Source organism: Lepisosteus oculatus, chromosome 15 (genome assembly GCF_040954835.1).
Source record: "Lepisosteus oculatus isolate fLepOcu1 chromosome 15, fLepOcu1.hap2, whole genome shotgun sequence".
NCBI classification, from domain to species: Eukaryota; Metazoa; Chordata; class Actinopteri; order Semionotiformes; family Lepisosteidae; genus Lepisosteus; species Lepisosteus oculatus.
The window spans coordinates 22537768-22551499 of record NC_090710.1 but is presented as its reverse complement, the minus strand read 5'-3'; the positions used below and the strand labels follow the sequence as shown (position 1 = coordinate 22551499).

At 35.3% G+C, this 13732-nt stretch overlaps 1 protein-coding gene across 2 annotated transcripts in view; it reads left to right on the top strand.

Moving 5' to 3' along the window:
* Positions 1-13732, top strand: part of LOC107079478 (gamma-aminobutyric acid type A receptor subunit gamma3) — a 195326-nt gene that overhangs the window by 128271 nt on the left and 53323 nt on the right. The gene's annotated exons all lie outside the window — the stretch shown is intronic.

Here is a 13732-nt window from a genome sequence, read left to right as displayed (position 1 = left end):
AACAATAAACAAAAACAAATGATATGATGCACTTTAAGACCCATGGTTCCAAAGAATAATAGTTAGCACACCCACTTTATGCCAGATGGCAAGAGTTGATCCCATTGTGCATGACAGGAAACAACTTTTCTGATGGAAGCAGATTTCTTTCTGCCATGAGGGTTTTTCTCAGAATGAAGCATCTCCATGGGTACCTTTCTAAATACCATTCTTTTTACTTTCTAAACGTAGTTATTAATTTTGGTGGAGGTCTTACTTTTGCCTTATGTGTCAAAAGGGAAACATGCTTATGAATAATATCATTTTTGTAAATCTTTTTGTTTATTTATTCAAATGTTTAAATAGGTAATAGATGATCTTTTAAAGACATTGGAAAAAGTGTGAGGGGAATGTGGGTTTACAATTATCAGTGAAATTACTATCACAGTTTATAGCAGGGCACATTTTTAACAGAATTATAGTTTTTTACATTGATGTTGACTTTTTTTTACCTGTTAAGAAGTTTGGTCAGAGAAACATTGATACTGGGCATCCTTCAAATTTATCGTTGTGTGTATTGATGTTTTTTTTTCTGTAAATGCACATTTTATTTATTTTTTTACAATATTACTTCCGTACTTATTGGTTTCTTTTTGTTTTAACGTTATCTTCAATAATGATGCATTTACTGGAAATTTAGATTTAATATACAGTAGATCATATGAAAAATCTGGATTTTAGACTTATATGGATTATTTGAAAAAAGCATAGGTTATCAATTGAGATGTGCTAATTATTCATGCCCTTTTATGAGTACATTGAAATATGAAATAAATATCAAGACCTACAATGGACCCTTTAACGTCAACAGCTTGAAATTGAATAGATGAGCAGTCCTACTCATGGGCTTCTTTACACCTGAAATGAGCTTTTATCTGATTGGAATTAAGACTGTTATTTTGTACTGTACGTATGTTATGCAGTACACTGTAGGACTCAGCTATGACACAAAAATAAAAATAAGCTTGAATGTGTTGTATGACCAAATTGGGAAGGTGGGATGTTGCTTGTAGTTACAAGGAATGAAAGAAAGCACCAGTTATTTGGTATGTTTGTTTGATTTTTTCTCATACTTCAAAAGAAACACAACTCTCTGTGAATAAGGGACATAATCCAATGCTTTAAACACAGCAGATACAAGGTAAACAACATTTCCAATTAAAGAATTGCGACAAGATTTCAGCACAAAACATAACACTATCAGGATGTCAAAAGTGTGCTGCAGGCACGAGGCTCTGGATATTAACACTGGCCTGGCATCGTTTACACGCACACCTGATCAGCCTCTGGAAAGACTGCCATGGCACTTTTCACCACTTCTTCTGGTGGCCCAGCCAGGCGGTGAAAGTTATGGTCTTGCTGAAACATGGACATGTCCACATTGGCTTGCAGGAAAAGAACATCTGTTGGCTCAGTATCACTGAGCAGGCTGTCCTCAAGGAGGCAGAGAGAGATAATTCACCCATCATCGCACTTCTGGCACTTCACAGCTGACTTGAATAATCCAGTGGTCTGCAGAATTCCTATCATGACATCTCCATCTGTGTTATATAGAGTCAAGTTTGTCAAAGACCAGTTTTCATTCATCCGTAAATCAAAAGACACACCATTCTCTCTGCCATCACCTCAGATGCACCCACAGAAGATGCTGATTTCATCTTTTAGCTGCGATTATGTTATCCCTTAAAGGCCTCTGAGCGTCCGTATTGTTTTCATGCAGGTGGTGAGCTGCAGTTATTCTATTGATGTCCGGGCTACTTCTTGCAAGGACACTTTGTGCTATAGCTGCCACAGCCTTGAAAACTATTATGCAGATGGACATGATGGTTCTGGGATGTTGTGACCTTGTAATAGGAAGACTGTCCTGCATTTAGTCAGTTTTTCTGGATAAGCATGTTGATTGTTGAAGCAAAACGTCTTGTTATTTTGCCATCTTCTCTGACATGCAGTCCATCCCTATTAATACTGATAGCACCCGGTTGATATTCAGTACTTCAGTTGTACAGTATGTGGTCTTAATTCTTAATAAACTCATATTTGTAACTGCAGTTCAACTCATGTAAAGTATTGAGCGCATGTCTCGAGCTCAGTATTTGCTATCGCAAGAAACAATGCTACTTCATCAAAAAACCTATCTGCTCTCTATTTAAAATTTAAATAACTTTGCACATGTAATGCTTAGACTTTGTAATACATGGAAAACGGTTTTCATTGAACATCAGCATACAATATGTATAATCTATAATTGTTTTTTCAGACTGTAAAGTTTCTTATTATTAGTAAACTTGCCACTCTTATGTCACCATGTTTATTCATTTGTTTTCTGCAAACTGTATAATTATAAATCTGTGTTTTTCTCCTGCACCATACTGTATAGGCTCTGCTAGATTACTGTTTTCAAGTTATATTATACAACCTTATGAGCTCTTTAAATAATTCAAAGCCTTTGAAAGCAAATATAAAGTACTGAATTAAAAGTCAGAAAAAATGCATTTGTGACTGTGCAAAGCAAATTTGGTCCTTTTGACTAGAAAAGGTTGAAAGCTTTTATTCTTACGTACCCAGATGCACTGTGCAGCATTAAATTAAGATTGCATGCAACATAAATTTGAAAAAGTTGCATAGAAATATAAAGCCTTTCAGAACAGGTATTTGTTATCTCCCTTTTGTCAGATGTTAGTTTTAACTTTTTACCAAAATGTTTTACGAAAGTAGAACCACTGAAGTATTGCTACAAGGATACCATAAGTAGGTTTTAAAGGAAGCCAGTATGTCTGACCTGATTTTATGACAAACATTTACAACAGATGTAAGTATATCTATATGTATATATCATTGTTTTCGTGTGCATGGATATTTATATACAGTATATATAAAATGTCCGAGTCAACCTTAAACCTTTCAAAAATTAAATCTTGCTTTACAGTATGTGTTATTGATGTTTATATATATATATAAAAAAAGCTTTTGACTAGAAACTAAGGCTTCTTTTACTTCCAGATATTTTATTTTTCTGTAGATTTTGAACATGGAATTGCTGGCAGTTCTTCATAAATCATGATGGTGTTGGAATGGTCAGCATGTTTACTGTCTAAAAAACTTACTGTAGGAGCTATTTCTTTGTTTGCTGTCTCTATATTTGGAGCACAAATAGCACACTAGCTGCATTATTCATAGTTTGTGGCTTTTCAGCATTTTTGCAGGACTTTTAGTGAAGCAATGCCATTTTTGTAACTGAATTTTTTATCCTTTTTTGTTAGCTGGGCTTCTGTATTGTATTGGCCTACAAGAGAGGTTTTGCACCAGATTTGAAAAGAGATTTTGACTCTAATATTTTAAAATGTTTGGGGTTTTTTTATCATGCAGGATAAGGAGGAAGACAAACTCATTAAAAATATGTGAATTGATATTTTAGGTACTGTATGTAGAGGTAATGGAATGCATGTAATACATACTGTACATCTATCCATTTTCAAACCATTTTATCCAATTCAGGGTCACGGGAAGCAGGAACACATCCCAGGCAATGGGTGCAAGGCAGGATACACCATTGATGGGACACAGGAGACACAAAGACACACACACAGACATGCACACACCCACACCAGGGCTACTTTTCCCAGAATCCATTGTCTTTGGACTGTGGGAGGAAACCCAAACAAACACGTGGAGAAAATATCAACTCATACACATAGCACCCCAGGAATTGAACCCAGGCTACCAGAGCTGAGAGGCAGCAATGCTAACCACACTGCCCAAATTTAATACAGCCTAGAATTCACCTTATTTTCACCTCACCCATCAAAATGACTGGCTTATTTTGCTTGTGTTTTTATTATTTTTAATAAATTATGTAGTACACAATTATATTATATACCCTTATTATTTTTGTCCGATTTGTACTAGACGCTGACACTGGGCTGTGTACAGTATATACAGGTACTGTACCTGTATGCTCCATTCCTCATCAGGACCAGGATGGAACTCTGAGAGGGACAGTTGAAAATCCCTAATGAAACCTATTTGGAATGTCTTTTGAAGTAAACCTGGGAAAACAGATAAAAACATGGTGACATCATACAAACTCCATGCAGACGAGCACCTATGGCCACTATTTACTCTAGAACCGTGGGGCTTTAAGGCAGCAGGCAACATGAAACACCATGCCACTATACCAACCCATTAGCATTGAAGAGAAAACACCTCTTAACATATTCCTGTTTGATATTTGGAGCTTTAAAAAATCAGTTTGTTTGAGAAATGGTTCACCACTAATTCTCTTATCATGTTTTACTCAGATATTAAAAATCTCGGTTTACTGTCCTTAATTAAAGTTAATTATTGAATGTAAATTAAGCCATATTCAAGTTTTTCCCTCCCCTGAAACTGTGAGCCTTTGCAGAATGAAAGTACCAGTCTGAAAGATTTATTATATACTGTATGTTTGTTTTACTGATCTGGGTTCATTTATTATAAATATATTTTAAAACTTTTTTAAAAAGGTTTTGCACCACTATACTATTAATGTAAAATTAATCATTCTGACCCCAAACTAAAGTGAATACAAAGAACCTTATTCTCCGTAATGAAAACCACTTCAAGCATATCACATGGCTTTTTTGTTGTACTGAGACTGTAAGCAGAAACATGTTTCAGTGTAAAATATGCCCGAATTAGAAGATAAGTATAATCTAAATAAAATTATAAAAAATATATCCTATAAGAACTGGTCACTGTTTATCTTGAGTAATGCTCAGCTGTTGATTTAGATGAATGGGAGGACTATCACAGGGTATGGGTGGAGAGGAGGAAGGAGAAACAGTAAATAATTGTTTTTTGTAATATCTTGCTCAGATTTATAACAACGTTTGGACTCTCTAAGTATCTGAGATTCATGTACAGTACATGTTCCTAGTGTGATACAATGGGTCACAGATCATTTGATAAAAAAGGAAATATTTTGTAATGATGGAAAGTGCACATTATAAACTCCTAGGTCTAGGTAACGCCCTTTGTAAGCATACACCTTTAAAAAACATCTTTTCATAAAAAATGGTTAGTAGTGTTTATTGTCTTTTGTGTAACCACTCCTCATATTTTTTAGTCTAGAATTAAATTTTGTACCAGTACATTCATTATGTAAGAAATATGACGTTATTTTTTGCAGGAGACTGATTGGTCTGTGAGTTGAGCTCTTAACTGCAAAGTCAAGCTAAGTTAGAGTTAACCTGCTCCCGAGCAGGCTAAGAATGGAGAATGTGTTGCTATAGTTACTTAACTGGATGCAGTTTGATCTTTGTTTGTGAAACTGAAAAGCCAGACTTTTTTCAACATATTTACAAAAATTAATCTGGCTAACCGAGCAATCTTCCATTGTGAAATAGCCCCCTGGAGGCTTTATTGTTGTTTATTGATTGTCTTTCAGAAATAAAGAAATACCACTCAAAACTTTTTCAGCCAAAATTAACATCATGCATGCCTTTTTTATACCAAACAAAAGTTAAATTCCTCACATTTAAGAACCCTTTAACAATTAAACCATGACTGTATAATTAAATCCCACTGTGGCTATTTACAAAGACTAGAGGCCATATAGCTGCCTCTAGTGGGGGGTCAGTTGTAACTGCAACATTAAGATAAAAGCCATACACCATATACTGTATATTGCCCATGACTCTGGTAAACACAAAATACCAGCTATCTGCCTGGTTCTCCCTGTGTCCATATGAGTTTCCTCCAGGTGCTTAGGTTTCCTCCCACAGTGCAAAACACATACTATAGTGATAGTTTAATGGGCGTTTGTAAAATTGCCCTTGGTGAGATTGTGTATGTCTCATCCAGGGTGTATCCTGACTTTCACCCATAGCCAACAAACATATCATCCTGCAACTCACAACTAGTAACTCACTGAAGCTAAGCAGGTGCGAGCCTGTGTGACCATCGCTGTTCCGCGCGGTTTCGTGCCCTCCGCCACCCGTTTCGTCCCGCAGCACCTGGGGCGCGAACCCGGGTCTCCGGCGTAACGCAACAGGGAACCAGCCGCATGAGCTAAAGGAGACCTCCCCCAGCCCAGGCGGCTGAGGTCCCTGCTACACGCAGTAGAGGGCGATGACGTCACCGTATCCGAACTAGCTCCGCTACACCTGGTCAGTACCTGGACAGGAGACCTGGGAAAACCCAAGGTTGCTGCTGGAAATAGTATTAGAGGGGCCTGCATGGGGTGCTCACCCTGAGGTCTGTGTGGATTCTAATGCCCCAGTACAGTGACAGGGACACATCATTTTCATTTTCAGAACACCTCTAATTACAAAAATGAACAATTAGAATAATTTGAGAACACATTACTTATACATATGACTGGCACATATGAAATGAAAACATACTGTATGACTTAAAATCTCAGCATTACTCATAAAATTGCAAAGACAATAGCTCAGGAGTTCTTTAAATTGGGTTTATTGGTATGCAAATTAGGATTTTTATTACCTGTATTTTTCTAGCAGAACTTCAGTTCAATAGTATACAATTATGGGCATTATAAAATAAGCAATGGGTACAGAAAATATTCTAATGCAGTTTTATAGCAAGTAGTTAAAAATCTCCTACTTACAAACTAAAGCACCATGCCTGAGATCAGAAAAAAGAAGACTTATTCTTTGATTCCAGAAAGAGCATATATTTTTTTTAATTAAATAAATGTATCAAGCAAAAACTATCACTTACTGTATTTCTCTGTGGATAATTGAATTGAGCAGAATGAAGGCTGTGTAAGAGATATTCACTTAGTCTGCTTAGTCTGTCAAGAACCAGTTTTTACACTTCATTGCTTAAACATTTAGAAAAGGCACAGAAAGAAAGTGGGAATTTCTGAACCTTGTAATATTTAATTTACTGTTACAAGGTTTTTTAAAGGAAGTTAGTGTTCCGGTAATGCCATTTGTACAGTTTGAAAATTTGTCATTCTATCTTTAATTGAAACGATTTCTTACGCCCTTTTTAAATGATGTTGCATTATCACAGGCTTTACAACTGCACAGTGAAAGAATAGATTTTTCTGTTTGTCTCTCATTTGACACCAGGGAGACGATCTATTCTAAGACAGAAAAATGTAATGGGAGGTTGGAATGGTCAATATTAACCAGAGCATCGTATGATATAGACATGGAATGTTTCCAAAATAAAAGGGAAGGCTCTGCTTTTTGTAATAGATCATATTTTATCATAATCTAAATTTTATCAAAAGCTTTTCAGGTTTTTTGTCCACAGCTGGTTACACATGTACACTAATATCACCTCTTTACAATATCACTTCTTTACTTTACTTACTGTAGCTATTTCCCCTTGTTAGCTAAAATGGAATATTGTAGATCCCTGGTAATGAAATGCTTCTTTGTTTGATTCTATATGAGTTATACTTATAATTTCAATGTTTACTTTGTGGCCTCTTAATATTATTTTAAAATCCATTTGAACAAAGTACATTTGATATACAGTAGTACTGTACCTTGTTGTGTTTCTTTTTAATACACCATTAATCACTGGAAGACAAGTATCTTCTTAGGTCTAACAAAAGGGTAAGCAGATAGGCAGAATCAATTAATTAGACTGAATTTAAAATAATTTGGGTTTAAAGCTTTAATCACTAGTGCTTAAAAAGATAATGGGGTAAAGAGTTGGCAGTTATTATATATCCATTGTTAAAGAAGATGGGGTATAAACTGTGGGCTACGGTAAGCTTTTTCAATAATAATTATATACTATACCATGACTTAAATTAGAACGTTTTAAATGCACCTATAGAAGTTTTTAAAATTCTTACATTTTCAGTTCTATTGTTAACAGTAGTGCTTCTGACACATAAGTATCAATGAACTACTGCTGTGACGTTTGTTTGCTTCACTTCTTTCTGGAGTTCTGTTTCTAATGATTACATTGTATAAAAGGTCATTCTAATTTTTTATGTAGTTTATGAGGTTAAATAACATTCATTTAATGGAGGTAATACAAAAGCAGCAGCTTATCAGCAGCAGCATATCACAAAATGTGTCATCGGTGTGATAGTGTGTATTTGTTAAGCTCTGGTTTCCCCCGGAACCCTCTATTGTGGAATGGTTAGAAAATGGATGGATGGCAAGTACAGGGAAAGACGATATTTTACTAAATAAAAATTCAGATTTTTGTACTTTTGCTATTAATGTTGTTAGACCTAAAGCCAAAAGGCAGTCCTTACAGAAGTTATTTGATGAATAATAGACAATGAACAGTAATGCGTATCTTTGACCTCATTTCAACATTCGTGTGTGCCCACTCACCCATGAGTCAGTGAAACAGTAAGAAGCACTTCCCTTAACAAAAATACACATTGTTTCACAGCATGCAATGTTCTTTATTCTTATGTTTGTTGTTTTCACTGGGAACCATACTGGTATCATTATATATTAGATATTCCGTTCCATACATTAATTGCTTCAGGTATTTTCTTGCAGTTTCTTTTCTTTTCTTTTTAGTCAATGTCATTTATAGATACCCCCACCCCCCACCCACCCATCAGCCCCACCACCCTGATTTATAATGAGTTATAAGTTAATTGAAGATTATCTACAGTATGAGTTGTAAGAGTTATTCCTTGAAATTACTGCATACATTTAAGTTAATGTACTGTATATTAATTTCACTGGAGAGAGGAGAATTGAATCAGGGACCTGGTGAACCTTAACCAACCTAGCATGAGTACCAAAGAGGTAATAAAAGGTACAGTACAACCAATGTTAGCAATGTGTTAGCAAACTTTCTCAAATACAGTGATACAACTGTTTGTTTCAGTAGATGTTGTCTGAGGCTTGTTTCTTTGACATGTATGGGAGATAAACAGAGAGAATTGAATATGCAATGAACTCACATTTAGAATGTTTGTGGCAGAAAAAAGGAATTTCTCAATTAGGAATATCTTCCCTCAGAAAATAAAGAAGGATAATGGGTGTTTGATAATACAGTAGATTTAATTTGCAATGCCTTTTAGCTTACAAAATTGTATTACATTACAGGAAAATCATTAAGCGTTTCTAATTAATGCTGCTCAACCATCATAATCACTCCTGTAAAAATATTGGGATTCATTTTATAGTATAACTGAAAAGACTGCTTAGAGAGGGAGGCAGGTACAGTTTGTTATTGTATTGTAAGAAAGCATATTTGCCTTACATTTTAGTTTCGTTTTGATTGTTTAATTTTGATTGTACAGTAGCGTTCATAAAAGTGCAATACCATTTTCGTTTGCATAGCACATTAATAATGATGATCATCATCAATATCAAATCCGAGAGTTTTGAATGTGCTTTTCAGAATGCTAAACAAATTTAAAAATCATGACTAAAAATAAACAGCAGCATGTGGTAAAATGTAAAAAAAAAAACATTTCTGTTTTGCTTTAAAAACTAATATACAAAAACAGCATATTGAAGAAAAACAATACAATTATAAATAACACTATAACAATTACCTTGGTAATTAATAATTATTCTACTTTATTGGCAGCCAATCCACAGATGCTAGCACAGGAGTGATACTGTATATGATTTTTAAGGGCTCTAGCAGACTAATGCAGCACCAGTTGCAACTACTGTATGTCACGATATTAGTTCCCCCTCCTTAAGGGTGCTCCAGCCCTTTCACTTAAGACTTTATTCTCTGCACCTGTTTCCCATTCCCAGCCCACCTTAAAAGCCAGGCGCTGACGCTCATCAGGGCTCTGCATCTGATTTCCATATCGTGCGAGTCCGGGACCTGGAAGCGCCCGTTCCCGTTCCCGTTCCCGTTCCCGTTCCCGTTCCCGTTCCCGTTCCCGTTCCCCGTCCGCTGATTCCGACCCGGCCTTCGTGGTTTTTAATTCTTTGTTCTGATGGATCTCCTGGTTTTGGACTTACCCTTGATTTTTGGATATTCCCTAAGGACTACTCTTTTGGATTGTTCGCCTCGGCCACACCTCCCCCGTGCACCAGCGCACCTTGGACACGCCCCCCTGTCTTCAGCCCCGTTTTCCTGCATGACGTTTCCCTAGTGTTTCCCCACTCCGTCGGATTGTGTTGTCCGCATAGGGTCCGGAAAGAACAGTTCGTTACACTGTACTGTATGACATGGTGTGAGTTATTAAAACAGCAAAAATATCATAACAATAATCCAGCCTGGAAAAGTGACAGTATTAACTTGATGTCTCTAGAAACAAAATAATATTTTTAACAGTGTTTCTAAAATGACAGAAAGGTATTTTTTTAATATTCTTAAGCTAAGACACAACCTGTATCGGAGTTAAGTAAGATGCCTACAGTACATCTTTTTATTGAGGTTTCAAATTGTTCAGTAAGTCTAAGTAAGCATAGTTCTGTTACTTCAATCTGTTGTCTAGAAACTGTTCTCAATAACTCTGTTTTATCACAAGGCAGATAGAGAACATTTTGTGACCATAATTTGATATCTTAGACACAGGCCGTTATACTACAATGATCAAATTATCATCTAGTTCCAGGTGGGTGTACATAAGGGTATCATCAACAAAGCAATGAAAAGTTATAGAATATTTATGAATAATCTGGCCCAAAGGTAACAAAAATAGAACTGGACAAATGGCACAATACTGTATATGACACAACTACTGTATCTATGAAATTTGTACTGTAGATGGAGCCACAATATGGATTTTGTCAGCAGTTTTACCATTTTTGTCTGGGGCACAGAGTTGGGATGTGTTTTTAACATTTCAAACTTCACCAGGAGTGCTGACTTTCTATCTGTTGATATTTTAAATTACATCATGTAGGTTTCCAAGCAAACTCAAATTGAATGAACTGTAAATAATACAGCATCATACACACTGCTTTTTCCAGTTACATAGCAATGCTGGTGAACAAAAATGGTTGCAAACGCTGAAAAATATTTTGCATGCCTCTATATACAGTAGATTGCAATAACATCAGATTTGATTTTTTAATATTAAAAAATGCAAATTAGCTGATGAGAATGTACTGACAATTTTCCAGTCTTGAAGAAAGAACGTCAGGGAAGCAAAGCACAGCTGTTTTTAAAAACCCTCTTTTGAAACTGTCAGCATTCAGATTTATTTTAGATTTGACAAGTCAAACTGAGTTCTTGAGTTTTCCATTCAGATATCCTGTCTGTTTCCACTGTGATATCCCTCTGATGTTCACCAAGTCTGGATAAAATAGCTATGGCAGTATGATTTATGAATTATAGTGGCATGGGCAGGAGTATCATCAAATTTCCCCCCACACTGTGGAATTTGTCAACAAAAGCAAGACTGACTTTTAATCTAAGTGGCATATTTCTATCCATCCACAGAGACCCCACTCTGCATGTATGGTAGAAACATATTTCCTGAGTCACGGGTTGCCGGATACATGAAACTGCTGTATAAAAAATGATGATACAGTACATCACTTCTGATTCTCTTCTGTATAAATCTTGCTTGTTAAGAGACCTGATTTTGTACAGTGATTCTTCGTGCCAGGGCTTTTACATTCTGGTTAAAAAAACAAAAACATTGTAGCGCATTCGGTAAACCTTTGGATTCAGTCATTACTGATGGGTAATGAGTACAACTGCAATCGCTGATGTGTTATTTTTTAGCTTCAAATTACGGTTTACATTTCTGTAATCTCTATAATATGTTCTGTACCAGTTAGTTCTGAACATTTCTAACTTGCTTTTTAAATTCAGCTTCAACTTGATACATAGTGTGGCACTACATAACATTTTCAGCTCAGACAGCACTGAAATAAGTGTTTATGTATACAGTAGGTAAACTAGACAATAACAACACAAATAAACTGAACGCATGAATGAACAAAAAGATAATGGCTTAATAAATTGGTCACCATGTATATAGTCACTTACAAAGTTAAATAGGACAGCACACAGAAAGATTTCATGTAACTGAGTGTGAAAAATAATTGAGAAACCATATTTTTATTTTAGAACACTATAGCTGTCAAAGGATTTCACCCACATCTTTGCCTCATCTGACTGTGATTTATGCCATGGAGGTTCATAGCCAAGTTGGGTGCTGTTAGGTTAAGGGTCAGCACCTCCAAATCTGAGGCCATGATCCTCTCCTGGAAAAGAGTGGCTTGCTCTCTCTAGTTAAGAGGGAACAATTGCACCAAGTGGAGGAATTTAGGTCCCTAGGGGTCTTGTGAGACTGGATAGAGGGTAAAGAGTTTTTGGACAGAGCTCTTGGATTTCTGGTCACTATCCCTATCCTCACAAATGGTCATACTGTAAGATTCCGGTAGTGTCCAAAAGAATGAGATTGCTGGTACAAGGGCAGAAATGAAGTTTCTCCATAGGGAAACTTAAGCTCTGTGACAGGTTGGAAAGCTCAGCAGTCCAGGAGTACCTTGGCGTAGAGTCATTATTTTTTAAATAATTTGATACGCAGGAAATGTAGAAATAGTTTTTACCTTGAGCTTAGTTAATTGTCTAACTGTGGCTATATGTACTGCAAGGTTATTGTCTGTTGTGTTTCCTCTTCTTTTGCCTTAAATATACTATAATTATAAAGTAATTATAAGCGTATTTGAAATTACTTTTTTATTTATCTGTTTTACTAAAGTTAATTTAAAATATTAGTAAATTACAGAAATATATTTAGCAATAAACTACTACTGCTGTAGATTAATTGACTCTGAATCTAAACTACTGTATGTTCGTAACATTAACCAAGGAGTACTGTACGTGATGTTGTTTAGAGCCTCTTTAATGACATGTACAGTAAATGGTTTGTTTATAGACCATATTTGATATATTCATATGTATATGAAATTGCTAATAGTTTTTTTCTAATCATCTAATTATCAATCTTTTACTGACCAAAGTGTTTCTTTTTTTTCTTTTGTGTAGACTAAATTAACAATCAAATCAAAGTATTGCTATTAAGCTCTGTTATTAATACAAAGCACGTACGGTATTTGTGTATACACAGTGCACTCTTGTTATTTGCATCCAAATGTATTCATACCCCTGAAGTTCAACTAATGATGGCTTTAGTAAAGAAAATGAAAGCAAAATGAATGTCTATATTCAACATTTCATTTTAACATTTGTGGCTGTAAACAAACCTTGATGTGCACATACTGTATAATTTCTTTCCTAACTCAACAACAAACTACGCTTTGTCAAGAGTATGAATACATTTAAAAATAACTGTATGTACAGTATGATTGAATATTGCTGCCATTTTGTCAGTTAGCCAAAAAATGGTACTTTGGGAATATGTAATACAGTATACGAATAATGATAATTTCATGTACTGTAGTTATTTTTGGCAAACTCATTTTAATTTCATTTTGTTGTCAAAAAACAGTTTATCAAAGTGTTGTTGTAATGACCTTTTCAAAGTGCAATTTTAGGGACTGTCTAATCTCCAATGGCACAAATACTAAGCAGTATTTCTAGTATAGTTCTTTTGATTTACAGATGTAATACAGATAGTCACAACATTTATGTCAGGAGAACATCTTATTACAATTAGGTTCAAGAAAAGTGTATTACATTACCTATTAATTCTGCACTGCACTGCAACATTTAGCTAAACATGAGATTTTTTACAGTCTTTTGAAATAATTTGTAGCTAAAACAACATATTAATGGTTACAAATGATAATATATTGTACATATAGGA